The sequence below is a fragment of the Trachinotus anak genome, unplaced genomic scaffold (assembly GCF_046630095.1).
Source record: "Trachinotus anak isolate AG129_WGS33_773 ecotype Australia unplaced genomic scaffold, CSIRO_AGI_Tana_v1 ptg000004l, whole genome shotgun sequence".
In the NCBI taxonomy this organism is placed as follows: Eukaryota; Metazoa; Chordata; class Actinopteri; order Carangiformes; family Carangidae; genus Trachinotus; species Trachinotus anak.
Genome location: NW_027273855.1, coordinates 6693458 through 6719811, shown reverse-complemented (window position 1 = coordinate 6719811; position 26354 = coordinate 6693458). Strand labels below are relative to the sequence as shown.

Below are 26354 nucleotides of genomic sequence, written 5' to 3'. Positions count from 1 at the left end.
AGAGTTTAATTTAAGAGCTGATATCTAGCCATTTCCCATGTTTTCTTGATAATAACCAAAATCACTTAAGTTCTAGCATCAATAGCTATGGCATTGTACTGCCAAAAACAGTGCTTTTAGGCATTCTATGTTTTCTTTTCTGCCTCTTTTAGTCACATGATACACACAGGAGTTAGTACTTGATTGCATAACCATTGTTTTTGATGACTGCAGCCATGCGTCTTGGCATGCTCTCCACCAGCTTCTGACATTGTTCTGCTGTCACAGCAGCCCATTCCTGTTGCACAAATTCAAACAAATTTGCTTTGTTTTTGGGCTTGTGGTTCTCCATTTTGAGTTTGATGATTTTCCACAGGTTTTCCATTGGATTCAGATCTGGTGATTGAGCAGGCCAAGGCATGGTTCGAATGTTCTGGTTCTCCATCCAGGCTTTAACTGACCTTGCCGTGTGGCAAGGGGCATTGTCTTGTTGGAAAATCCAGTCGTTCGAGGCAGGAGAGAGTTTTCCAGCTGATGGAAGAAGACTGTTTTCAAGAGTAGCCCTGTACATGACCTGGTTCATTCGCCCTTCACACAATTGCATTTGCCCTGTGCCACCCATACTGAAACAACACCAGATCATCACTGATCCACCCCCATGTTTTATTGTAGGGGCAAGACAGTCTGGTTTGTAGGCTTCTCCAGGCTTCCTCCTAACCAGTAAGTTGGCTGGAGTGGGCATCAATTCAACATTGGATTCATCACTGAAGAGAACCTTAGCCCAGTCATCAACGGTCCAATCCCTGTGATCCCCAGCAAAGAGTAACCGGGCCTTCTGCTGCCTTTCGTTGATGTAGGGCTTCTTCCGTGCCCTGTGAAGAAGTCGGTTTCGAACTGTCCTTGCCGAACAAGTCACATGTCTTGACAGTGCCCACTCATTTTTAAGGTCCCTGGAGGTCTGACAACGATTCCTGACACAGGAACAGATGAGTGCACAGTCATCTCGTGGGGTAGAAAGACGTTTCCTGCCTCGACAATAAAACACTTTGGTTAAGGGTTAGAGAAACATGATGGTTTTGGTTAAATGTAAAAAAAGGTGTCTGAACTCATTTTTTGTATTAAAACCAGACCAGGATTTTCCCCAACCTTAACCAGGTACTGTGAGAGTGGTTGTGAGTAAACATAATTGTACCTATTACCTTCATTTTCTCTTCCAGATAAATTTGGAGTAACCCGGGTGTCAGACTTTGCCACGTGTGACCCTTTTTTAGTGATGCTGCCACACTCTGATAGCATTTCATTTACTGAGCGCAATGACATATCTTGACATTGTGGCATCGCCAGTTATGGGACAATGAGACTCAACTGCCAGAATTTAAGAAGCATACATCTTGATAATACTTTTACCACAGTGGACTTGAAACTTGCTGTGTGTAGTCAGAAAGGCTGTGGGTTGTGAGTTTTCAAATTTGAAGAGGCATGCACGGGTTCAGTGGGCAACTTGCAACTATGTATTTGCAGAGGTTTGCAGTGACACCCACGAGTGAGCATGTAAAGCAGCGCAAACTGCATGCAGGGGCCCTCAGACCAGAGTGTATGCAATAATGCCTTAATTGTGGTGTTCAATTGCACTCTCTCAGGAGGAGCTGATGTTTGTCAGATTGCACCATTTACATGTGACAACAAGGAACGACCATTTTACATTTACATGTCAAATGGTAAAACTAATGCAGAGAAGCATTTCCTTAAAGTGTCTGGGTGCTCATTGGTGTTTGAAAATACTACCTATTGATACTCACCTGAAAATCAAACACTCACCTCATAGGCTTGAAGGTGGTTCTTAAAAGTTTGTCAGTTTCAACATCTGTGGAGAAGAGAGTTTGTGGTAACCTTAAATTCATGACTCCTACCAAGAAATCCAGTCTGACAAGATTTTTAAAACATTTTTGAAGAAGTACAGACAGATGGACTTCACAATTAAAAAAAAAAAAAAGAAATGTTAAGAAAAGTATGTACAACAGGGCACAGAAAGCATTTATCTTCCCCTGCTGTGGCTTATAAAATGGGACATGATTAACATGGTTCTTTGGTGAAGGCTCAGTGCTGTCCTTTAAAAGGTAAGACTATACCAAGTGCACACTAAACCATCATTCTCCGAGCTGCGGTAATTTAGAGCTAATTATTTGTGCTAATTCTCCTTCTAATTGACCACCCCCTGCCTGTTATTATCAGAATCATTAGGCAGAATCATTAAGCATTCAGAAGCAGCGGGCCTACCTTTGTGCAAAACAATTGCACTGAATTGCACTAAAATCCACCCAGTTGTTTGAGTCAGCCAAGTGATTTTCAAATTAAAAGGACAAAAAGTTGATGTGATTATACAGAATGCCTAACTGGTGCTCTGCTCACGTCTCCTTGGAAAAATCCAATGTTTATTTTACTAAAAACAGCCTGTGTTTTGTCAATGAAGCAAGAAAATGTCACTTGTCTCCACCGCAGTTGAGTTACTTGACCATTGTTGTTTAACAATGGTCCGTTCCTCCTTTGTACATTAACGAATTCAATACTGTTGAGTAACTTGAAAATGTATTCCTTTTTCTTGCTTTCATGACGAAAAATCTTTAAAAAGTATCAGTTTTAAACTGCTTTGTGAACCTTTTTGTGTTTTTCATGGTTCAACTGTCAAACTCTCTTTTGCTGTTTCCAGAATCAGAGCAACAGACCTGTGGCATCCACAAGAGACAACTGCTCTTTGTACTGCATTTGCTCTTTCTTTATCTTTCTGTGTGTGGCTGTTTTCTTGTACGAGCCTATATAATGATCTCTGTTGGGAGATCCCTTTGATAGAGCAAGGAAAAATAAATATACATAAAGCTACACTAAAATAAACTAGTGTAGTCTTCTTTAGGACTACAGATGGGGTGTATGAAAACTAAATGTACTATACTGAATCCATGTTTTCATGTTTCCAAAATTTTCCAAAGTAACCTCTCTAATTTAACCATGCTAGAGAAATCAAATTTGTGAATACAGGCACTTCATATATTGTTGTTTTACTATTACAGTTATAGTGGTATTGCATAGTCATTTGATGGGTAAAGTAGTAAGTGGGTGATTAAAGGTAGAGTAGGAGGTTTTAATCTAATACACTTTTTATCAAATTCAGTTCCTATCTCCATGTGGCCCCCTGGCTGTCCGTTCTCTGTTTGTGCTGAAAAAAGAGTTTTGAATGGGATTGATTGAGACGACAGACCAGAGACCAGTGTGGAGTCCGGCGATGAAGGAGAGACCATGCAGGAATGTGCACCAATCGGATTGCCAAGAGGGAGAGATGGTAGAGGAACAATCAAAGGGTCCCAAAGGTCAGAAGATGAAACTTGAAAAACAAGTGCTATGATCAGGCAATGAAAAAGAGCTGCATTAACATCAGTGAGGCTTTCTGACAGTGGAGACTGTACAGTTGCATTGGGAAAGAAATTCAGCCCTGGATTTATCCAGTGGGACAGGCCTGCACACCAAATGAAAGGCCAACAGAGAGGGGCGGTAAAGAGACTGATGTGGTCAGTCAGACTTTTAAAAATTTTATGAATGCTGTTGCCAAAAGGGATTTGTCCCAGTAGTTGTCATGGCTAGTCCGACTATGGTGGAGAGGCCCCCAAATGTTGAAAGGCTTGAGAACGAATTTGGAGGTTACTCTGTTTTTTGTGTTTGTGTGCTTGTCATTTGTTTGATTGCTTTTTTTAATTATTATTTTAAGCTCTGTTTTGCTTCATCTATGACAGACTATCCACTTCCACGGACTGTCCAGAAATCTGGGGGGGGAGGGAGGGGGTGGAGCACTTGAAAGGAAGGCTGTATTTGTTTTGCTGTTGACTTCAAATATCAACAGTCCTTCTCCAGCATTGTTCATTCAACCTTTAAGACTTAAGGCTCAAGCCTGAACTCCCCTGTCTACCTTCCTCAAGAATTTACAGTATCTAACACATACACACACACACACACACACATGCACACACATGCACACACACCAGTACTTAATCTAGTGTATACATACTTGTACTTTTGTTCCAGGAAATCATTTTAAAATTTGTAATTGAATGCATGTTTCCTTCCACTTCTATTGTGCATGTATATAAGGAGCATTGCCTCATTGAGATAAACAGCTGGTGGCGCTAATTCTTCCATCAGGTGCCATGGCAGAGGAAGAGGGTGTAACAAGATTACTTGATTAAAAGAGTGCCAGTTAACCCTGAAATGATGGACAACCATGTGGAAAACACGATGGAAATATGACATTTATGTTTGCGTCATGGATCATTTTGATAAACATTACACTCCTCTCATGTTGTTTTCTGCTTCTTCTTTGTAAAGAAGTCAACTGGGCATAAGCATATGTAACATTATAAATAATTGTATGTTAGTTACAATATTATGATAATAATACTGATAATATAATGTAATGTTTAGTGAGGGTTTGTGTTTTCTTTAGCTGTGAAGAGAGGAAGGTGGTTCTGGGACACTAGCCATTTCCATCCATCTGGCACAAAATTATACCAATAAAAACCCCACTAACACTCCCTTCTATGGAGACCAGGTCTCATCATCAGAACCCTCCTTAAATACCAAAGGGGGTGCGTTACAGTAGATCCTATCTACTGGTATATGTCACAGCAGCAACAGATTTGTCATTCAGTAAGTCTAATATGAGACATATGTAGTATGATTGTAAATAAGCCTTAACAAGCTTACAGGGCTGACAACTGCCACTGCTGCCAATTGCATTGACATTAATTAGAACTTTAACCTCTGATTGTTATTCACTGCTTAGACTTGACTGTTGCAGTGTATCACCAAAAAGTCAGTATCTATGGAGCAGGTTAAAGCTTGATGACAATATACTTGACACATTTTAATGGGTTTTTAAATGGTTTTGTGAGCCTGCGTGGTTTTATTTCTTTATCTCACAGTAGACCAGATTGTCCATAAACTTATTCTGAGAAGATGATAATTACTTAACCACAAGGTTTTCACTGATGGGACATGGATATTCACACATATTTCCACAAATGTTCCACCCACATAGTCACACTAACAAAAGCCAGTGACACACACTCACACTGCAGTTTGCCAGCTGGATGGATTACATCAGAAGTTTTATGGTGGCCTCACAAAAGTTGTGCCATAACTTCTATGTTACAGTGTCAGCACATTTCTTTATAGCAGAAGATGACAGGACAGCCAGAGGGCTGTCAGCTGCTTCATTAAGGATCTCAGCACATCCAATTACAGAGTTACGACTGTTTGGTTAAGGGACAGAAAGTTGAGAGAAAGAGAGAACCATAAAATGAGAGAAAGGAAGTGATGGTCAGAGAATGTATAAATGCTGAGTGAAGTAAGCAAAGACGCCAAGTGCTGCTCAGTGGGAAATGTTGGGTTTTTCTCTATAACAAAGTAAGGTCTTACCCTGTAAAGTGCTTTGAGATAATGTATATTATGATTTGGCGCTATAAAAATAAAATTGAATTGAATTGAATTGAATTGAAGATGAGAGAACAGAAAGGGACATGTAGTAAGGCATAAGGAGAAAGAAGAAAATCTTTTTTTCTATATCATACAATCAAATTTTTCCGAAATCACTGAAAGCCTAGGTCAAGCAGCAAAACCTTTAGATAATCTGAGTAACTGACACAGGGATAATAAAAACACTTTGATTATTAAACAACTTTTAATATAATCAAATACTTGGTAACTGGCGTCTTGTGGAGTATCTTTGTGGAATTATAATAGCACAGCTACTGTATTCTTGCCTCCAGTTTGCTGCACGCTTCCACCCACGTACATTTCAACAATGAAGAGTCAGGGCAGTAATGAACATTCAGTCCTCTCAGCTGGTCCACTTGGCCATTGGAAGCAGTTGTTAATTACAAAAAACTGCTTCCAACAGTACAAATGATTCTAGAAAAAAGTGGTTATTTCTCTCATCAACAGAAATAGCATTTTTAAGTTTTCTGTCAGGTTTTAGAACTTGCCATAGCATGAATATGTCCCTCATAAAAGTTGCCAATTATGGCCTTCCTCCCACGAGCCAGCTCAGTCCTAGTTTTAAAGATGCAAGTCATGCTTTTCGCACAGAACAGTCTTTATACTTGGACAGGTCTTAAGGGTATGGTGTAAAAAATTTCCTCTTCTGTTGTAATATCAGACTCCTGTTCCTCTGTAAGTCTATTTGTCATGGCCTCTTATTGCTGTTCATTAACATCTCCTATTGTTGCAAACCCTACCACTCCCACTTGCCCTGCAGTCACCTCAGTATTCCCGCCACCTGCATCACTCAACCTTCCCGCCCACCTTTTGTCCTTGCCTCATTACCCTCTTAGTATGTGTACCAGCTCTGTTCCTATAGTCATTTGCTAAACTGTCTTTGTACTGGTGTAGTCTTAGTTTTCCAGTCTGCTGTCTAGTTTTTGCCTACCTGATCTTGACCTTTGCCTCTACCCTTTTTCTGCCTGCTTGCTCCTTGCTTTGATTTGTATGCCAGGCCATACAGGGTCTAGATGATGTTTCAAATTTCCACAGACCAATCAGAATTTAGCAAAATGTTGATAAAAATATGATGACAGTGGATGTGTTGTTTGCTTATGCTGTCAGGCAACTGTCCATCAAATCTGTCTCAAATGACAACCACACAGTTGTGATAAAACAGACTGGCTGAGTTTTAGAGTCTGTTAAAGTCTTAAAGTCTATAAATTGTTAAGACTTGACATTTAATTTTAGGGCCTTTTGTATTTCTTTCTTTTTTTTCAGAAGCACTTTGACAGTCAGTTAAGAGCTATACAAATTAACTCCACTAATACTGTCACTGATGCATGGAAACAGCTGTATTAGTGTGTTTAGAGAGGGCTACTGAGCAAAAGGAATAATTTTCAGTATGGTTTTTATGTGATGAGGTTGACTGGATGAGCAATGGGGCTGAATTAAAAAAAATATATTGTGATTTTTATTTGAATGATTCAGCTTTGAGTCTTAAAAATCTGAGATTGATGTTTGCATTTGTGTCTTTTCTCAGTAAACATGTTTATGTGCACTAAATGTTATGTGTAGGCAGTTGTTACTTATAAGGGGCTCAGTTGGAGTTTATAATGTGTAAAATGTTATTTTAAGTTAAAAAGCCATGAGTCACGTCAGGCTTGTAAACTGTGACGTGAATAGTTACCGTCTATGACTGTGTCCCAGTTCAGGTGCTGAATCCTTTGCAGGACAAAGTAGTAAGTAGCTGTCATAGACTATGAAGGCCTAACTGAAATGAGACATGGGGATTTCTGCTTTTAGTCCCCAGTTGTACCATTGCATCACAAAGTGCTGCTTCTCTTGCCTTGCAACCTTGACTACACGTAACCTTGTTTTACAAAAACTTGAGATTTTAAGGCCTTTGGTTTTTTAACAGTTGACCCATTGGCTGTTCAAATGAGCTGAAACCCTCCTTACATTTAAAAGTGTAATCCTCAGGCTCTCTGTCTGCGTTGTTTGCTGCCACATTATTTGCTTTTTTTTGAGGCAAGAAAAGAGGGCCCTATTTCTCGGCCCCCGTTGAAGGAGCCTTCGCAACAAGGAGGCCTAACTGTGCCACTGTAACACAATTGGTCTTTAAATGCAGCCTCTGAAGGATCAGCCCCTGAAGCAGGACACAGTTTATGTGGACCTGCAGCAGTTTACAGGACTGTCATGACTCAGGATGATTTAGCTGACTCTGGCTATCTCATAACTGATCTAGAGATTGAATCTATGTGATGAACAGACTGAAGAAGACACTAATCTGAGCTCCGTTTGTGTTTGTTGAAGAGATATTATCTCTGGCTATGAAATGTGAAGCTGTGGAAGTTGAGTGAACAGTGTGGGGATTACTTTGCTCAGTCTGTCCTTGTCATATTTGGAAAATATGTAAAATTATTATTATTATTGTTGTTATTATTATCTTCATTTTAAAATCTTGCCAAGGAGAATAAATCATTGGTCCACAGTTTTGTATCAAGGAAATGTATTTACAATTTAGCCTATAATGTACTATACAATGCATTCTTAAACTTTTCAGACTGCTTGAATTTTTTCACAATTTGCGTTGCAGCTTTATATTAAAAAAACAAAAAAGTTTCCCTGAGCAGGCTGATGCACCCTGACTAAGCCGAAAACCCTATGGTTTTCTCACGTCACTGAGAACCTCAGAAGTCTGTATATTTAGACAGTTGCAGATACGTGAAGATATGTGAAGCATTGGCAAATCTGATGACATTATCCAATTATATTTAATTTCTGTTGAGCGTTCAAAGGAGAGATTCTAAAATTTCTATTGCACCATTATCCAGTGTATCATCTGAGGAGGCGTAATCATCAAAGGAGCTGCTGGAGACCACACAGCTGCACCATAATCAAAATGCAAGAAAAAATGGAATGCATTAAACTATTAGCAACAGCTGTTTGTTAAGGTTTTCAAAAAAAAAAGGAAATAAGGTAACACACATTACCTCAGCTTGACTGTTAATATTCCTTTGAATGACACGTCTAGACATTTCTTTTTTGACAAGAAAGAAATGTACAAAGCATATACTGCACATGTTTTATCAGTCAGTGGTGGCGATTTCCCCAAGGGATTAATGAAGTATTTTGTCTAGATATCATCTATCTATCTATCAAATGTTGCAAGCCTACTGATGTGTTTTCTGCAGGACCTTCTTCAGCACTCATGATTTATGGTGGTAGTGGGCACAGGAAGGGCAAGAGTAGAGGAAGAATAGAACTTGCGGTAAGCTAACAATGGGCTAGCTGCCTAGCTCAACAATATGCAGTGAGAGATGAGGATTAGCATTAGGATATGCTACTCTGGAGTCCAGAAACCCATTAAAAACCCCTTGATAAAATTGAGAAAAAAAGCGTCAGTGTTGAACAAACTAGCTGGTGTTGAATAGAACTTTGCAGAGTTATATTGATAACATTTCAATAAAACTAATTCTGTATGCTTTGCTCTCCTTCAATTTGGTTCACTACCTTTATGAAACGCAGCTCTAATTTGCTAGCTACCTATTCGAGATGCTCTGGCCCACACAGGATTTCAGCTTTGCGTCACCATGCCTGCCCATACCCAATGTATGACAAGGTGTCAAAACATGGAAAACAAATATGATACACTGGGGGCTTCACCAACCGGTCTTACCCCTGGTCTTAAGCTACAGTAAGTCGGTCATAACTTAGTGTTGTAAATTCAACCTAGTAGTAATAGCAGTTGCACTATCTAGGCATACGTCAGCATTCTATGTTGGCAAAGGACATGTAAATGGAGCAGAATTTGGAAAACACTTAATTCCTTTACATTAAGAAACAGCTATTCCTCCTCGTCGCTGGCACCAAGACAATTTTGTTTCTTTGAAACAATCTCCACTGCCTTTGAAAACAACCTTTCACAGGGGACAGTTGAGGCTGGACTACACAAAACCCCCATTACCAGCATGCAAAGGTGGAGATAAATCACTTTCTGGCTGTCCCAATATTTTAATGGATCCTCAGACCATTGTATACTGGGTTCTGCAAGGTACCTCTGCACCTCCACAATGGCGTTGTTTGACCCCGTTGTCAAGAGGGCTCCACAGATGTACCTGATAAGCAAGCACTGTTGTTTTTGAATGCAGTAATTAAAGAAAGAAGACAACTTCAAATTAAAAAAAAAAATACTGGGCTTGCACTCTCTGCAGCTTGTGATGTAGGTGGTTGTGGAGATTGTGCTTGGACTGGGGTCCTTCCAAGGCTCAAATATCAGAACCCAAGGCTCAAATATCAGAGAGGACCACTGTCTGGCTAAGAGCCTACTTCACAATCAGTTTCAGAGTGTGAGCCACGAATGGTGTGTCCTCAGGACTTTAGCACAGGCAAAAATATTGGGAGCAAAGTCTGTGACAAGACAAGTTACCTTGCTTGATGTTCCCCATTTCTTCATGAGAGAAGCTTTCACACAGGTAGGGTGGCCTGCAGTGTGTGACTAGGCGAATGGCTGTACACCTAGGTAAAAGGTGTTCAATAGGCCTTCATCGACAAAGTGGCAGGTAACTGCCAGGTACACATACATGTTCATAGATGTCCACATATCTGCTGACAAAAGTTGCTCTCTGCACTTGATATTTGGGCTCTTCCTTAGATGTTTTGTACCTCTCCTCTACCATGGCTTTCACAGCCTGTAAAAAAATAAAGATTTAATCTTCAGATGAACATATAGTTCTCATGCACACATAGTGTAAGTTACACGCCTGCCTTGTTGGGGGAATGTAAGTAATGTAAGCCTTAGTATAGATAATTATTATTCTACCCCAGTTCCTTGGACCACAACAAACAGTTCACCTTAGAATACAAAACCAACTAAATGTGATGTCCTTGATATTTAGCATCTACACTAAAGTTACACACTATACATTCAGGCGTACCTTACTGTACCATACCTATTGGAGACATCTTTCTCATTTTAATGAGAAATGGTATAGACCAAAAACCTTGACGCTGCATCTTTTCTCATAGACATATACACAGTCAAATGACACTCCATAATTCTAACCCCCACTAAAAGGAGTCACGTGGTTCAGATGGAAAGCAAGGCTTCTTATCAGTTACATCATACGTCTAAAATGATACACACACCAATACACGCTTAAACAGGAAAAGGTTTGTTAAACTTAGAAGCGTCCACCTCTTACATAACATTACTAATTATAACATCTTTAGTTTGTTGGGAGGGTGGTCTGGATCTACCCACAATGCACACATCCTCCCGGGGAGTGTGTTGTTCCTGGACAGGCTGATGACAATGTTAACAGCTCCAAGAACTGAGCAAGAATGGCAGTATAACACCATCCATGCTGCCACTAGATCACATGTTGAGCAATGCATTAGTGTCAAGCACAGGTAAGCTACAAAATGTGCATAGGTTTATCTTACAATAATATCCTTGGCAAAGGAACTATAATTAGATTATTTCTCCCATTACTGCCACTTAAACTTGAAGTAATTCCCTTTATGCCCTTTATTCTGAATTATTAATTCTGTGCCTAAAACTGTAAAGTTGAATAGCTAAAAAAAAAGCTTTTTTGTTTTGTGCTTTGATCTGTGTCAGTACCATGGATAGCGTCACGGGCTGAAGGCAGAGGACAGAGACAGGAAAAGTCGCTATCCATGGTGCTGACACTGACAGAGCACCGTTTAAACAGAGCTGACTGAGAGATCTGTCTATTTAAGGACTTTAATCAATTTTCTTTTTCTTTTTATATCATCATGATAATTGTAAATTTGAAACTGACAAAGACAAGGAAAATTCGAATAAATAAGTAAGCAAAAAAAACAAACATGCCACTCAGTGAGGAATTTAGTCTTAACCTGATCAGTAGCTACATTTTATAGGTGTTACTATCTACATCAGGAGATGCAGATGCAGCCTAAAAGAGTCTGCACCGTGATAGCAGCACTGCCCTGAAAAATATTTGCCTCACCAAAAGGACCCCCCCACACCATCAACAGGAGGCACCCTGTGCACCTTGAGGTCCCTGCAGCGCACGAGGATGTTGGTGCCCACATTATTAGCACTTCATAGGTTTATATAGATTTTTTTACTGTTTCAAAACATCTAAATCAGCTCCTCAATGTTTAATTATTGCTGCAGTTCAAAGTAATTCCAAATAAACATCCATCTCTTACTCTCTTCCAGTGGTTGGTTGGTACCGCAGCTCCCCATGCTGACCAAACCAGTAAACAGAGACGGGTCCTCTCCAGACACATCAACAATTATGTCACTATATATTGAACTTTCAGGGGAGAAACCTACCGGATTTTCTTCAAAGGACACATCTTTCTTCTCGTCTCGCTCAGGAGATCTTTTCCTTTCCTACTCACATGGCTCTCTGTGCGAAGGCTGCTCAAGTCAGAAACATCATTAATTGCTTCCATTATCTCTTTCCAAGTTGACTGCTTCTTCTTATTAGCGACCCAGTTGGACTGATTGGCAGTCAGTATATTCCTGTGCTGACTGTACAGCTGTATCAATTTTCTTATCTCAATGTCAGTAAAATTTCCCATTCTTTTTCTTTGATCCTCTGTATTTTACACAGAGTCAGAAATTACACAAATCAACAAGACAGTGGGCATTATTGACAATGTATCCTAGTAACGCACACTGCTAGGCAACACGCATTGCAAAGACTAGGCATAGTTAAGACTAGGCTTATGTGTGGTTGGCACAACAGATATAAAGTTGATTCTGAAGACTGGTCTTAACAAAGACCAGGCTTAGTAAAGACGAGTTTGAAACTCTGAGAATGTGTCAGAGCAACACTGTGAAAAGAGTGCTGCAGCTGTAAAGAAGGAAAACGCAAATCCAAAATAATGTTCACAGAGATTTGAAAAGTTATTTCAGCCTATCAAAACATTATGTAATCCTTCAAAACTTTTTCAATTTCAGTCCTGCAAAAGGCTTTTTGTATTAGATTTCAAAGTTTCAAACACTGAGTTTCAACCTCTCTAAGCTTTTTTTTTCAGTTTTGAAAAATATGACATGATGTTCATCCCATAAGAAACTGCCAGAAAACTTCACCTCTGTGGGAGTTAGGTTTTGAGGGAGTGAACAAACCCAAAAACCAACAATATGCACAAATAGCCGAGGGCTGTCGATACTTAGGTGAACATGATGTACCAGTCTACAACTTACACATGCAGCCAATAGACAACATTTATATGCAGCTAATCTGCATTAACATTAAATGCCAATGTAAGAAGTGGAGGGGATGTTTATATAGTGTACTGTATGTAAAAGTGAGGTTGTGGAGGTCAAGAAGCTGAATGGCTGTACAATAAAAAATTTCCACATCAGCAGAGAAAGCATTCACAGCTTTATGAATTAAATATGACCCTGTTCTTTCCTTAACTTTAACTAGGTTGTTTAAGTTGCTGTAACTTAAAGACCAATTTATAACTTAACTGAACTTGAAAAATAATGTAGATATTGGATTCACAAAAAGAAAAAAAGTCAGCGTGACCATACATAAGGGACAGTGGGTCAGTTTAACAATAAGAAATATGTGAGAGGCAGATTGAGAGAGAGAGAGACAGGGAAGTTTTTCAAGTGTCACATGACGACTGCAAAGGCAGTGATTTCATGTTACACCAGTCCTAGTTTTTAGCCACACTGTTGCCTTGGCTCTAGGGATGGCAATGTTGGTCGGTCAGTCAGTTCACCACGCTGAAATATCTCAATAGCTATTGAGTGGACTGGCATGGAATGTTGTATAGAGACTCAGGGTCCCTGAAGGATGAATCCTATTGGTGATCTCCTGACCTTTCATCTAGCGCCACAATGAGGTTGACATGTTAATTATTGGCTGAGCGATAATGGGAGCGGCATTGTGGTGCAGTGGTTAGCCTCAAAGCGAGAAGGTTGTGGGTTCAAAACTCGGGGCTGGGGGCCTCTCTGTGGGGAGTCTGCATCTTCTCCCTCTGTCTGCGTGGGTTCCCTCCTGGTACTCCAGCTTCCTCCCACAGTCCAAAGATGTGCATGTTAGGTTAATTGGAGACTCTGAATTGCCTGTAGGTGTGAATGTGAGCGTTAATAGTTGATTCATTTATGGTATTTTGTGACACATGTTACATTTATCAAAAAAATTACAGCTCCTGTGATTCAGACATTGCACTTGGCCATGTTGTAATTTTGATATATTGATTATTTGTTCAGCCCTAGATGATAATAAAATTTGCTTAAGATACCCATGTTCCACTCTGGATAAAATGTAACAGCTTTGGTGATCTTTGGTGAACTTAAAATAAAAGCCACAATCAAGATTAAAATTTGTTTTTTGTCCAGCATTTTAGCACTATAACTGGGCGGCTGTGACTCAGGAGCTTGGGTGGGTTTTTCCATTAATCACAGCGATGGTGGGTCAATTACTGGCTCCTCTTGCATTGTCCTTGAACACAACACTGAGCAAGATGCAGCAAGTGGGGGCATGTACAGTATGTGAGTGAATGGATGAACCAGAGGAAAACTGTAAAACGTTTGTCTTTTAAGACAGAAAAGCACTGTATACCAATCAACCACAAAATTAATATCAGTGACCAGCAGGTGTGGAGAAAAAGAACTCCAACAAGCGGAGTTTTGGTTAAGTTTAAAGCCCAGCCCCAGTGTTGTTGTCCTTTGATGGCATGATGATTAGTCCAAATCTGCTTTCATCAGCTCAGGGAGTGAAGAGAGGAAATAAAAAAAATTCTAATCAAATCAAAAGTCCCAAACCCACAATTTGTTCACAACATGTTTTGACGCTTCAGAGTAATGCGATCTGTCACAAAGTGCTGTCCCATTCCTCTTACACTATTTTGAGCCCTTGCAGCCTCTCACACTTAATTATTTGCCAGGTGATATCAGTTAAGTCTGTGAGGGTTCAGGGCTTAGGCCTTAAGGGGAACATTGGGATTGGTCCTGGAGGTCACTTTACCTGATGTATGACACAATGAGTCAATGCCGCCTTTTCGACCAAACATTCTGTTAGCGGCCGCCACGTTAAAACATTTCATTCCTTCTGGCCACTTCACCTGTGTCACTGCTGAAGAGCATATATGGATTTCTTACAGCCCTTCCACCTCAGCCCACAGCTTTAGCTTCACAACTAAATAAAGTTACAAACTCACTCTGCTAAGGCAGTGAGGTCATAATGTAGCTGAACTTCCACTCTCCTCACGATACAGTGAATTCACTCTAGAGAGTGGTCATGAGACTCCAGGGGACATTTATAGATATTTACTTTTTTTTCCCCTATATTTACCATGTCCCTCCCACTCTAATTTCCTGTATATACATTTCTTTATAAGCTTGAGGTTTGATTTGAATTTTGGCAATTACCTGTATATTCTGTGTTTTTTTACAGTAGCATCCACAGGTTAATGTGGGGACTGGATCTGGCGGCCACTTCCAATCCAGCTTGGCAGAGAGCCTGGTGCTGGCAGCGTGCCTTACCTGGCCAGCACAGCAGAGCAATGTGGTCCAAATACCCACAGAGCCCCGAGCAGCTCAACCTCACATTACCAGCCAGCTGATTAGCATAGACGCTTTGATATAAAGAAGCACACACTGTTGTCCCTCCACCCCATTCACTCTGCTGCTTGTTTTAAGTCCTTCCAAATTCTTCATTTGGCACAATAGAAAAGGACTGTGAGAGTAGCATGGCACAGACTGAGGTATTGTTTAGATTATTTGATTATTTGTGGCCATTGATCATTTAAAAGACTCTGCTTTTGCTCGTTGTCCTGATTTACTCGATATTCTATACAGGGGAGCTGCAGCAACTTCAAATGTTCACTGTGGAACAGTTTGCACTTGACTATGTTTTTGCTGCAGATAATATCATTATTTTACTATCACTGGATTGTCTGACAAAATGAACAGGTCCTACCTACAGCAGCTGTGCTGTGAGATCAGATATATTGACATTTACGATGAGTTATGACAGAAAGACTTAGAGACAGAAAAGGTTGTCATATTCAAGTACAACCACGGTGGATGAAATAAAAATGTGTATTTCAGTGTGCTGTGAAACATGAGAAACGGCAGCAAAACAACTCTTAACTCTAAAGGAAATGTAGCTGCTGAAGAGCAGGGTTCAATTCAATTCAATTCAATTCAATTTTATTTGTATAGCACCAAATCATAATATACATTATCTCAAGGCACTTTACAGTGTAAAGTCAAGACCTTACTTTGTTATAGAGAAAAACTCAACAGTTCCCACAAACAGCGAGAACTTGGCGACAGGGGGGAGGAAAAACTCCCTTTTAACAGGAAGAAACCTCCAACAGAACCGGGCTCAGGGTGGGCGGCCGTCTGCCTCGACTGGTTGGGTTTGAGAGGAGAAAGAGGGGGTGGGGGGAGGAGAGAGGAGAAAAGAGAGAGAGAGAGAGAGAGAGAGAGAGAGAGAGAGAGAGAGAGAGAGAGAGAGAGAGAGAGAGAGAGAGAGAGAGAGAGAGAGAGAGAGAGAGAGAGAGAGAGAGAGAGACCAGGAATGGTTGTATAAGTAATGATGTTATCAATAATAATGATAGATAAGGGTGGTAAATTCTTGTTCTGCTCCTGAATCATTTCCAGTGGACATCGAAACAATGACGGAGCCACGGGTGAGTCATGACACAGCCAAATCCTGTGGATATAAGAAGTTATGTAACCTTGTCACCTAGACATTATATTTATGGGTACATATAGCCTGTAAGGCCAGGAGGACACTGGATGTTTGGTGATGGCTGTGGAACATCTTGGTTTTCATTTCGGCATCCATGTTGACGGGTCACATGATCCTAAGATTAGGTGTCTATTTTTCATGTGTGACGGCCGTGTCTCCCAGCAAAAATAGAGAAAAGACCGATTGATATTCATATTGACATCATACCAGCAATATTACATAAAATTGACACCAGTTGTCTATGTCTAGGCTCATTTTCTGCACACTCTGCTTGTGCGTAACACAAGTGTGCACGCCTATGTCGACACGCTTTGCACTGCTTTAGGGCGCTGCGTCTTTAGTGCACATAGGCGGTTGATGCAGGGATGCACTGTAGAAAGGATTAAATGTAGATTGTACTTCCTGTTTTCTGCACGCCCCGGGCTCTGTCTCCTCTCTCACTGTAGTTACTAAAAATCTATCCATTTTGCCACATGCACAGCCAGATGTTTACTGTTATTTTTCCTAGTTTATTTTTTCTCATGCCGTGCCTCCTCTTAATTTCTCTGGCACCTGCTCCCCCCCAGGAGGTGTGCCTCACACTTTAAAACCAACTGGTACAACATATGTTGTGATGGTTTGAAGTATTTCACATTATTTTCAATGTCTATACATTAATGAATATGCTTGTCACCTTCACTCACTGAATATGATATAGATGGTACAGGGGGTTCCTGGTGTATGCTGTGCTGCATCACATCATAGAAGGAAAGTGAGTAAGCATTGTGCTCTTTCAATCCCCCCAAGTTTATTCAGCTCACATGTAAGGATTTAAAACCTTGCTTGTACTAAAAGCACAACCTGTCCTTGTCTGTGCCTCTGATGCTCTAGAAGAGATAAAATGTACGTGAGTGACAGAATCAACAGCACAGCCGTCAGTGTCATTACTACTCTTTGTGCCTGCCTGCGTTCCCCCTCTTTAAATCTGAGCTCCTGCACAGACTGATGTCTCCTTAATTATTTGGCAAACAAACAAGTTGCTTGTCATCCCGTCTCAGTCTATCTCTTCATCTCCTGCTTCTTCATTCCCTGCTCTGTTGGCAGATTGCTGAATAATGGAGTGGCTCAGTCTACTACCCTGCGTGTGGGGGAGTGTGGGGGTTTAGTGATCTTGCTTGCATTTATATTATCTGTGTGTGTGGTAGATGGCGATGGTGGTTGGGGAGGGTCATCTTCCCAGTTCAGTGTGAAGATTGTGCCCGAAGGGTTGTCCTGGAGCTAATCTCTAGCAACCTGCTCACATGCCCGTGTTTCCCTAATAATACACACACACACACACACACACAGACACACACACAGACACACACACACACACACACACACACACCACTGCTCTTCTACCATAGAGAAGACAGAGAGGGACTGAGACATGAGGAATAAAGAAAAAAAAAACCTCCCTGAATAGTGTATTATGGTGGATGTTCAGACTGTTTTAAAGATCACCAGACGAGAACATCAATATCAGGCAGTTCTGCAAAACTCTGGATTATGTTCAAGGACAACAAACTTTTTATGCCGATGTACAAACAAAATGTTCTTTCTACTGGGAAATATGGTCTGTCTGCTGTCTGTGAGCCTGCAAACAAAAGGGAGACATACCATTAAGATTGATAAAGAAATTTTTTATTAAACCGAATTAGGAGACTTCATTAAACGTTCTGAGAATGAGGTGTGGAAATCAGTAAAATCAGTCGTGCGTGGTGTGCATGAGTGAGGTATGCAAGTGCAGGTGTTGCAAAGTGCCAAACTGAACAAGCTTAAATGAAGACAAAACCAACTCAGAGGAAGGTGTCACTGTGGAGTGGAGTGGAGAGAGATTAATAGGCAGCCAGGTCTTGTATACTCTGGAACACACAGGTGTTCAGATCAACCAATCAGCTGCAGACAAAGAGAGACAGGTGAGTAAAAAGCAGCCCAAAACAACAAGATGACCCCAGGGGTCATCACAACGCTCACCAAGCACTTTATTAGGAGCACCTGTGCATCTGCTTATTCCTTCTAGTGTCCTATCAGCCAATCGTGTGGCAGCAGTACAGTGTGTAAAATCATACAGAAGGTCAGGAGCTTCAGTTAATGTTCACATCAAGACTGGGGAATAAATGTGATCTCAGTCTCTCAGATTTGACTGGGGCATGATTTTTGGTGCTGGTTTGAGTCTTTCTGAAACTACTGATATCCTGGGATATTCACACACAACAGTCTGTAAAGTTTTTACCCAGAATGGTGCCAAAAACAAAAAATCATCCAGTGAGCAGCAGCTCTGCAGACAGAAAGACCTTGTTAATGAAGGGTCAGAACAGAATGACCAGACTGGTTGGAGCTGACAAAAAGGCTACAGTAACCACTCTTTACAACTGGTGAGCAGAAAAGCATCTCAGGATGAATAACACATCCAACTTGAGGTGGATGGACTACTACAGCAGAAGACCACCTGTTACGTGCCGGAGTTGTGTGTGTGTGTGTGTGTGTGTGTGTGTCTTTGGCCCCTCCCCTTTTCTCCAGCAGGTGAACCAGCACAGCTGTACCTGATTTGGCAATCAGAGCCTGGAGTATAAGGAGCATGGAGGAGGCCTAGTCAGGGGCCAGTGGGCCAGATGGCAGCGTGAGGCTGTGTGTGAGAGCAAGTGGCTCTGCGATTATTGTTCATCATTGGCCAGTGGGCCAGTTTTTGTGTGTGCACCAGATACTATGTGTTACTCCCTGTGGCTGGGAGGGTGTTCTCGGTTTTTACTTACTATTTCCTGTTTGTCGCTTCTTCCTGTTTTCTTTTCCAGATCTTACCGGCTTCGCCTGTTTTCCGGAGCTCGCTTTGTGTGGCTGTAAAGGTTCTTTTGGTTAACGTATTTAATTTATAATAAATTGGCTTATTTGACCTCATTATTGTTTCCCATCTATTCCTTCTCCCCGGTTTTATTAAACATTGTTACTCCCCACTCCCCTGGACCACTTGGGGACGTAACATTTGGGGGCTCGTCCGGGATCGAGGAGGATCGGGAGGCTTGTGTTTGGTCCGAGTGAGCTGTTTCCTCTGTGTGTGCATTAGTCTCTGGTGGCTCCTGCGGTAACTGGGCGGCTTCCTCAGTTAGGCAGGTGAGTGTCCAGCTGGGCTGCTTCAGTCCTTCCGACGGGCACTCTCTTTGTTGTTTTGCCTTTCTTGTTTTTGGAGTAATCCTGGGCGGGGAAGCAGTTCTCCGACGGGGGCAGGCAGTTCAGGGCCCCGGCCGCTGAAGTTCAGCCTTTAAGTCGCCTCGAGCCCGGCACGCTCCAGAAGACAGGCAGGTGGTGTGTGTGTGTGTGTGTGTGTGTGTGTGTGTGTGTGTGTGTGAGGCAGGTCCTGAGGAAGCGGTTCTGTTATTGTGTTTGCCACCTGTACTGAAGCTGTTGATTGCATCGTAGTAGTGTTTAGTTGCTCGGCAGAGCATACGGCTATTAGTTGTCCCGTAATCTCTTTTGTGGCCCTCAGTGAGTATGGCGACCTTTTGTTTTGAGTGAGTTTGCGGCCGACCCCGCACTGAGTCAGCTGGATAAACTCAGGAAAAGCAACTTGCGTGAGGTTGCGGAGTTTTATGGAGTTCCGGTGTCCAGCGCTCTGGTTAAAAGCGAGCTGAAGGCAGCTCTCATAGCCGGTTTGGTGAGGAAGGGGGTGTTTGCTTTGCCGGCATCAGCGGGGATCTCCAGGATTGGAGGCCGCTACATCTCCGGGCGAGGTTCGCCCTGACCGTCCGGTGGACGAGACGATGGAGCAGCATCTTGTTGGCTTCGCACCCGGTCTGCAGCATGGTGAGGCGGAGGATAAGCCACTCACCATGCCGCGGTTTGACCCATTCTCCGTGGAGTCATCTCCTGGCTCTCGGGTGGAGGCCCGGCTGAAGGTGCGTTTGGCTCGTCTCCACCTGGAGGAGCGGGAGCGTGAGTTCCAGCTCAGGGAGTTGGAGTTTAAAAGGTTGGAAGCGGAAACGGCCATCAAGATGCGCCAGCTAGAGCTGCAAAGGGAGGCTGGTGTGTCGGCTGCAGCTCCTTCTGATGACGCATGGTTGTCATCAGGGGCAGCCGTGGGGTTTGACGTGAGTAAGAACATCTCTCTGGTTCCGGTATTCCGTGAGTCAGAGGTGGAGTCCTATTTTGGCGCGTTTGAGCGCATTGCTGTGGCCGAAAGATGTGTGGGCGATTCTGTTGCAGTGCAGATTGACGGGTAGAGCTCAGGAGGCATGTTCCTCTTTGTCAGTGGAGGATAGCTTAGTGTATGAGACGCTTAAAGGCGCGATTCTACGAGCATATGAGTTGGTGCCGGAAGCATACAGACAGCGTTTTAGGGGTCTTAACAAAACATCTAGTCAGTCCTATACCGATTTCGCTAGAGAAAAGGCAATCCTTTTTGACCGGTGGTGCTCGGCGTGTAAAGTGGACGACACGACCTCTATGCGGGAGCTGGTGCTATTGGAGGACTTTAAGAACTGTGTTCCTGAGCGGACTGTAGTCTACCTGAAGGAACAGAAAGTGACTACTCCTGCAGCAAGCCGCTACCCTTGCAGATGAGTTTGCCCTCACACATAAGGGTGGTTTTGTGAGGCGAGACTCCTCCATCAATGAGTCGTCTTGGAGGACCGTTGACAGGCCTATTCCACACGTTAATGTTGTATCCTCAGGTTCCAAGGGGCAGAAACTGTGTTTCTTTTGTCATAAGCCTGGCCATCTGGTTGCGGACTGTGAAACACTTAAGCGCAAACAGCAGGCTCCAAAGCAGCTCAAGGGTGTTGGGCTGGTCAAAACAGTGTCCCCTGTTGGCCAGACCACCACACTGAAGGAGCCTGATGCCTGTTTTAAGCCTTTTGTCTTCACTGGTTTTGTGTCACTCACAGGGAAGGCTGAGGATCAGCGGGCAGTCACCATATTGCGAGACACTGGGGGCTCCCAGTCTCTTATTCTCTCCAGCGTCCTGCCTTTTGGTGGTGAATCTGCTTGTGCTGCAAGTGCTGTTGTGAGAGATGTTGAGATGGGTTTTCTGCCTGCGCCCCTACATCGTATCCATATCCAGTCTGCTCTAGTCTCTGGTTTCTTCCCGGTGGCTGTCCGCTCATGTTTCCCAGTGGATGGTGTTGACCTCATCATTGGAAATAACATAGCTGGGGGGTAAAGTCTATCCCATCCCTGAAGTGGTTGATGTCCCTATCCTTGAGTCTGAGCAGGATGACCTGGCCCAGAGTCACCCTGAGGTAGTTCACATCCCTAAGTGGTCCCGTCTTCCCTCAGAGGGAGCTGCAGATGTGATAGTGCCCCTATGTTGTGGAACATTTAGCCAGGCTGTGGTCTTTCTGGTTGTCCTGGTACTGGGTGCACTAGTACAGTGGTGGAAAACACACAAGTGTGTGCTTACTACTGCTGTCTGGACTGGCTGTTTCCACAGTTGTCCAGTATGGCCTGTGTGTGGAGGTGGATGACAGAATGGAGTGGATTATGCAACCATGTCAGGTGCCCCCTGATATTGGTACCATAGTGGTTGGGAGCCCTAGGACTGGTTGTGAAAGGTGTTTCTGCAAAACCTTTTCTGTGGTAGTTGCACCACTCACCAGTCTGTGTGGCCCCACCGTTCCATTTGTGTGGACTGAAGAGTGCCAATGTAGTGTTGAGGCTGCTCAATCCCTCCTGTATAGTGCTCTAACTTTTCTCTGCCTTTCTCAACCAGAAGCTGACATGTCTCTAGAGGTGGTGTTGCCAGAGGGAGCTTGGAGGTACCCCCACCAAATGTGTCTCACCACTCGAGTATGAGACAGTGGCTCATGGGTGATATGGCACATAATGTAATTCCCTTTTATTTTTGACCACATTGTGGGTACGGTTATGGTTTGTGTACCAAACCGTGGTTTGGTCTTATGGGGGGGAGTGTTACGTGCCGGAGTTGTGTGTGTGTGTGTGTGTGTGTGTGTGTGTGTGTGTGTGTGTGTGTGTGTCTTTGGCCCCTCCCCTTTTCTCCAGCAGGTGAACCAGCACAGCTGTACCTGATTTGGCAATCAGAGCCTGGAGTATAAGGAGCATGGAGGAGGCCTAGTCAGGGGCCAGTGGGCCAGATGGCAGCGTGAGGCTGTGTGTGAGAGCAAGTGGCTCTGCGATTATTGTTCATCATTGGCCAGTGGGCCAGTTTTTGTGTGTGCACCAGATACTATGTGTTACTCCCTGTGGCTGGGAGGGTGTTCTCGGTTTTTACTTACTATTTCCTGTTTGTCGCTTCTTCCTGTTTTCTTTTCCAGGTCTTACCGGCTTCACCTGTTTTCCGGAGCTCGCTTTGTGTGGCTGTAAAGGTTCTTTTGGTTAACGTATTTAATTTATAATAAATTGGCTTATTTGACCTCATTGTTTCCCAGTTATTCCTTCTCCCCGGTTTTATTTAACATTGTTACTCCCCACTCCCCTGGACCACTTGGGGACGTAACACCACCTCAGGTCCCACTCCTGGCAGCCAAGAACACAACCCTGAGGCTACAGTGGACACAGGCCCACTAAAACTAGAGAGCTGAAGACTGACAAAATGTAGTCTAGTCCGATGAACATGGATTTGACAATTTGGCATCGATAGCATGAATCCATGGATCCCACCTGCCTTGTGTCAACAGTCCAGGCTGGTGTTGGTGTAATGTATGGGTGGATGGATCGATCCCAAAATATCGATACAATCAATGCTACGCCTTGTTTTGGAAGATCGATTCGAACAGCTTCTCTCTCCTATGTTGGACTCGTTTCAGAGTAGAACTGTGTGAGGAAACAATGTTCTGCTGTCGTGAACACAACTAAATGCCCCACTGTCATGTCATGCACACTCAAACATGAACCAGCACACCAGCGCCGTACCATAAAAGGAGTAATGAAGCACCTTGGTGCCTCATCTTGTCGATCTCATATTATTTAAGTTCAGTCCTTTGTGCTGCGGCAAAGTCTTTATTGCTTAGGAATGTTCCTAACTGGATGAAATGACCTGGAAGTATCTAAGTGTCAGCCATTATAAGAGCTGTTCGAATTCTTTAACTGATAAGGAAAGGAGCTTCAGTGCTTCCTATCTTATCTCCTTTAGCATAGGAAACACTGGACCTTCCTTTATGAAAGGAGAGGGGAAATCCTGACCCACAGTTCCTTGCCGCAGCAATATTTAAAGTGATGCACCTATGGATGGATTGGACACACCATCGTAGTTTAACCCCGGCAGACCCACAGGAATGTAGGAACATTAGAGCATCTGTTTTATGTTTGTGACACGATCCAAAACGTACGTAAATCTTTGTCTGAGCTTTATTCTCTTTAAATCTGTCCAGATCTAGTAACAGTATCAACATAACAAAATATTATATACATAATGGTCATTTTACTAAATCCCCTCCCATTGTGTGAAGCGATAAAAATGATTTCTCCACCAAATGTTTAAAAATGTCAAAAGCATCAGGAATATATATATATATATATATATATATATATATAGAAAAAAGCCAACTGAAAGTTCAATGGGATTCTTTTCCAAAGTCATTATGTTGTGAAAATCCTTATGTTAGGAAAGGAGATTATTTAGATTTTTTTTTTTTTTTTTTTTTTTTTTTTTTTTTTTTTTACTGCAGCCTATGTCTCACGGGCAGCAGGTAATTAAATAAATTAAATAATTTCTGCCATCCTTAAAATTATTGCTAATCTTTGGCAAATCATTTAATGGTCATTAAAATGTATTAAAATTTAGCCCTCTGATTATGGATTTACCTCATAAATCTTGGCAATGCTCTCCCCTACATGAAAATACATCAGTCGCTATTAATAATGAAGTATTGGTATTGATATCAGCGATTCTGCACCTGTATTACTTGATATCAGATTGAAAAGAAACTATTTTGGTATTGTCCACCCCATATATGTGGGAAATCCTTTTCTTAACACACTTTCTGCCCTTAACACTACTCAATCATGGTTTGAATGCCACAGCAAGTAAAGCTGCTAACCGTGTGCATCCCTTCATGGCCACCGTTTACCATCTTCTAATGGTTACTTCCAGCATGATAATGCTCCATATCACAAAGCAAACGTTGTCTCAAACTGGTTTCATGAACATGACAATGAGTGCAGTACTTCAGCCGCCCCCCAGAATCTCAAAGTAGTGTTTCCAACATCTTGTGGAATCCATGTTACAAGTAACTGAGGCTGTTTTGAGAACAAATGGAAGACAAAGTTTGAATAAGTTTATTTTTAAAAGCCTATCACTGTTTCACGTGGCAAAATACACCATGTTGTGATGACCAGGTGATACAACAAATGATGAAGTACCATGCAGGGTCCCATGGTGTAATGGTTAGCACTCTGGACTTTGAATCCAGTGATCTGAGTTCAAATCTCAGTGGGACCTCCTACTTGACAGAGCACCTGGCTCTTATGAAAAGGCTTTGGCCTCCTGTGTCACCAAAAAGCAGATTTGTTGAAGAGTCAATCAGCAAGTCAGTGAATAACTACCAGCTGCAACAGAGCTGTTCTGCAAGTGATGCTGCTGTCTTTCTTTTTAATATTGCATGAACATAGACGGGTAATAATTACACTGCCTTAAATAATGTTTTTGTGTATCGTCTTATGTGTGCCAGACCTGCCAATGGAGTTTCAGTTTTTCCCGCCCAATCCAACTCACCAGCCAGTAAACAAGTTTTTGACATGTTTGTTAATTAGCTATGTTAGTTAATTGGACTATGTGAAGTGTTCTGCTGCACATAATATAGAGCAGAATATTGGCACAATGTGACCATAACAAAACATTAAAAAACATGTACATTTTCAGCATTTCAGCCTCAAGGAAGGTGGGGTATTATGACATTTTTCAGTTCTAATACCAATGTCATCTTTGGTACCAACGTGAAAACAATACTTTTTTGAAACCATAGTTTGTTGATGCCTTTTTTCACATTAGGTTGTAATAATCAACATTTTTACATTAACAGTTGACCAGATGCCATTTGAAACCACAGCCTGCTATCATGTAACTATGCAGCTCTGAGGAGCTCTACAGATGTTTCCAGCTTCTTTAAGTGAGCTTGTCCACTGAAGAAGATGGCAGCGACAGTCATTTCAGTACGTGCTCCAAAACAACAAGTTTACATTCAAGCCCTATATCGGCTCCAGGCATTATGATGGGAACAAAGGAGGAAGGAAGGTCAAGCTATTGTAGAGCAACAAAGTTCAAATGTACTCATGTACTGCTCTTAGGTCATTTGCATCATTTGTGTTCCCTTTTTAATTTCATTTGAATATAACAGAAACGCTCCTTTAATTTTTGTGTTTGGACTATGTTGATTTTTTTTATTGCTTTAATGTTTTGTGTACAATTAGATGTGTTGCACCCTATAATGCATGTCGGATTTAATATTAAGTTTTCTTATAGTATGTCAGTGCAATGAAATAGGATTGCCACATTTACATTTTGTCATGCAACATTCAGTGCTTATTGTGGATTATTGCACCATCAATGTGACTAAATAGTTGTTTACTTGTTGCATTGGCTCTTTAGTAAGATACAGAGCATTACTAAATGATAGGACAGCACTGGTCTGTAATAGGCCAATTTCTATGATGCATCCCGTCACCATGGCAGAACTTTTGTTTTCGGCCTGTCTGTATTGTGTGTGTGTGTGTGTGTGTGTGTGTGGGGTATGATTCTGCTGCACCATGCCGCCTTCCTCTGAATGACCAGGAACCATCACCAAACATGCATAATTATCTTTGTGTCATATGTAAATGATCAGCTGATTCACAAGGTTTTCTTTCTAAAGCTGCCTCCGATTCATCAGTCAGCTGCCAGTGATTCATCATCGCATTTCATTGTAGAAGTCAGGGGTGAAAATTTCACTTCAGTGGTGGAAGAAAGTGAATCACATGTCTGAGCAGCATTTCCACAGCACATTAGGTGCTATTTTGCACAATAGCTTAATGAGGGCTGCTAATGTGATGCTAGTGAAGTAAAAAGGGGATATCTGTAAAGGGAACCCAGGTGCATGTGCAAACTTTCCTTACACATTACGACATAGGGAGAGAGAGCGTTGTATATGCTTTGATGATGAGATATTCTCACATTTTATTATGTGATAA

At 42.1% G+C, this 26354-nt stretch overlaps 1 non-coding gene across 1 annotated transcript; it reads left to right on the top strand.

Annotated features, from left to right (window-relative positions):
- The first annotated feature begins 24558 nt into the window (after positions 1 to 24558).
- On the top strand, positions 24559 to 24630 carry trnaq-uug (transfer RNA glutamine (anticodon UUG)). Its single transcript has one exon. It is a non-coding gene; the product is annotated as a tRNA-Gln (tRNA).
- Positions 24631 to 26354: the final 1724 nt, after the last annotated feature.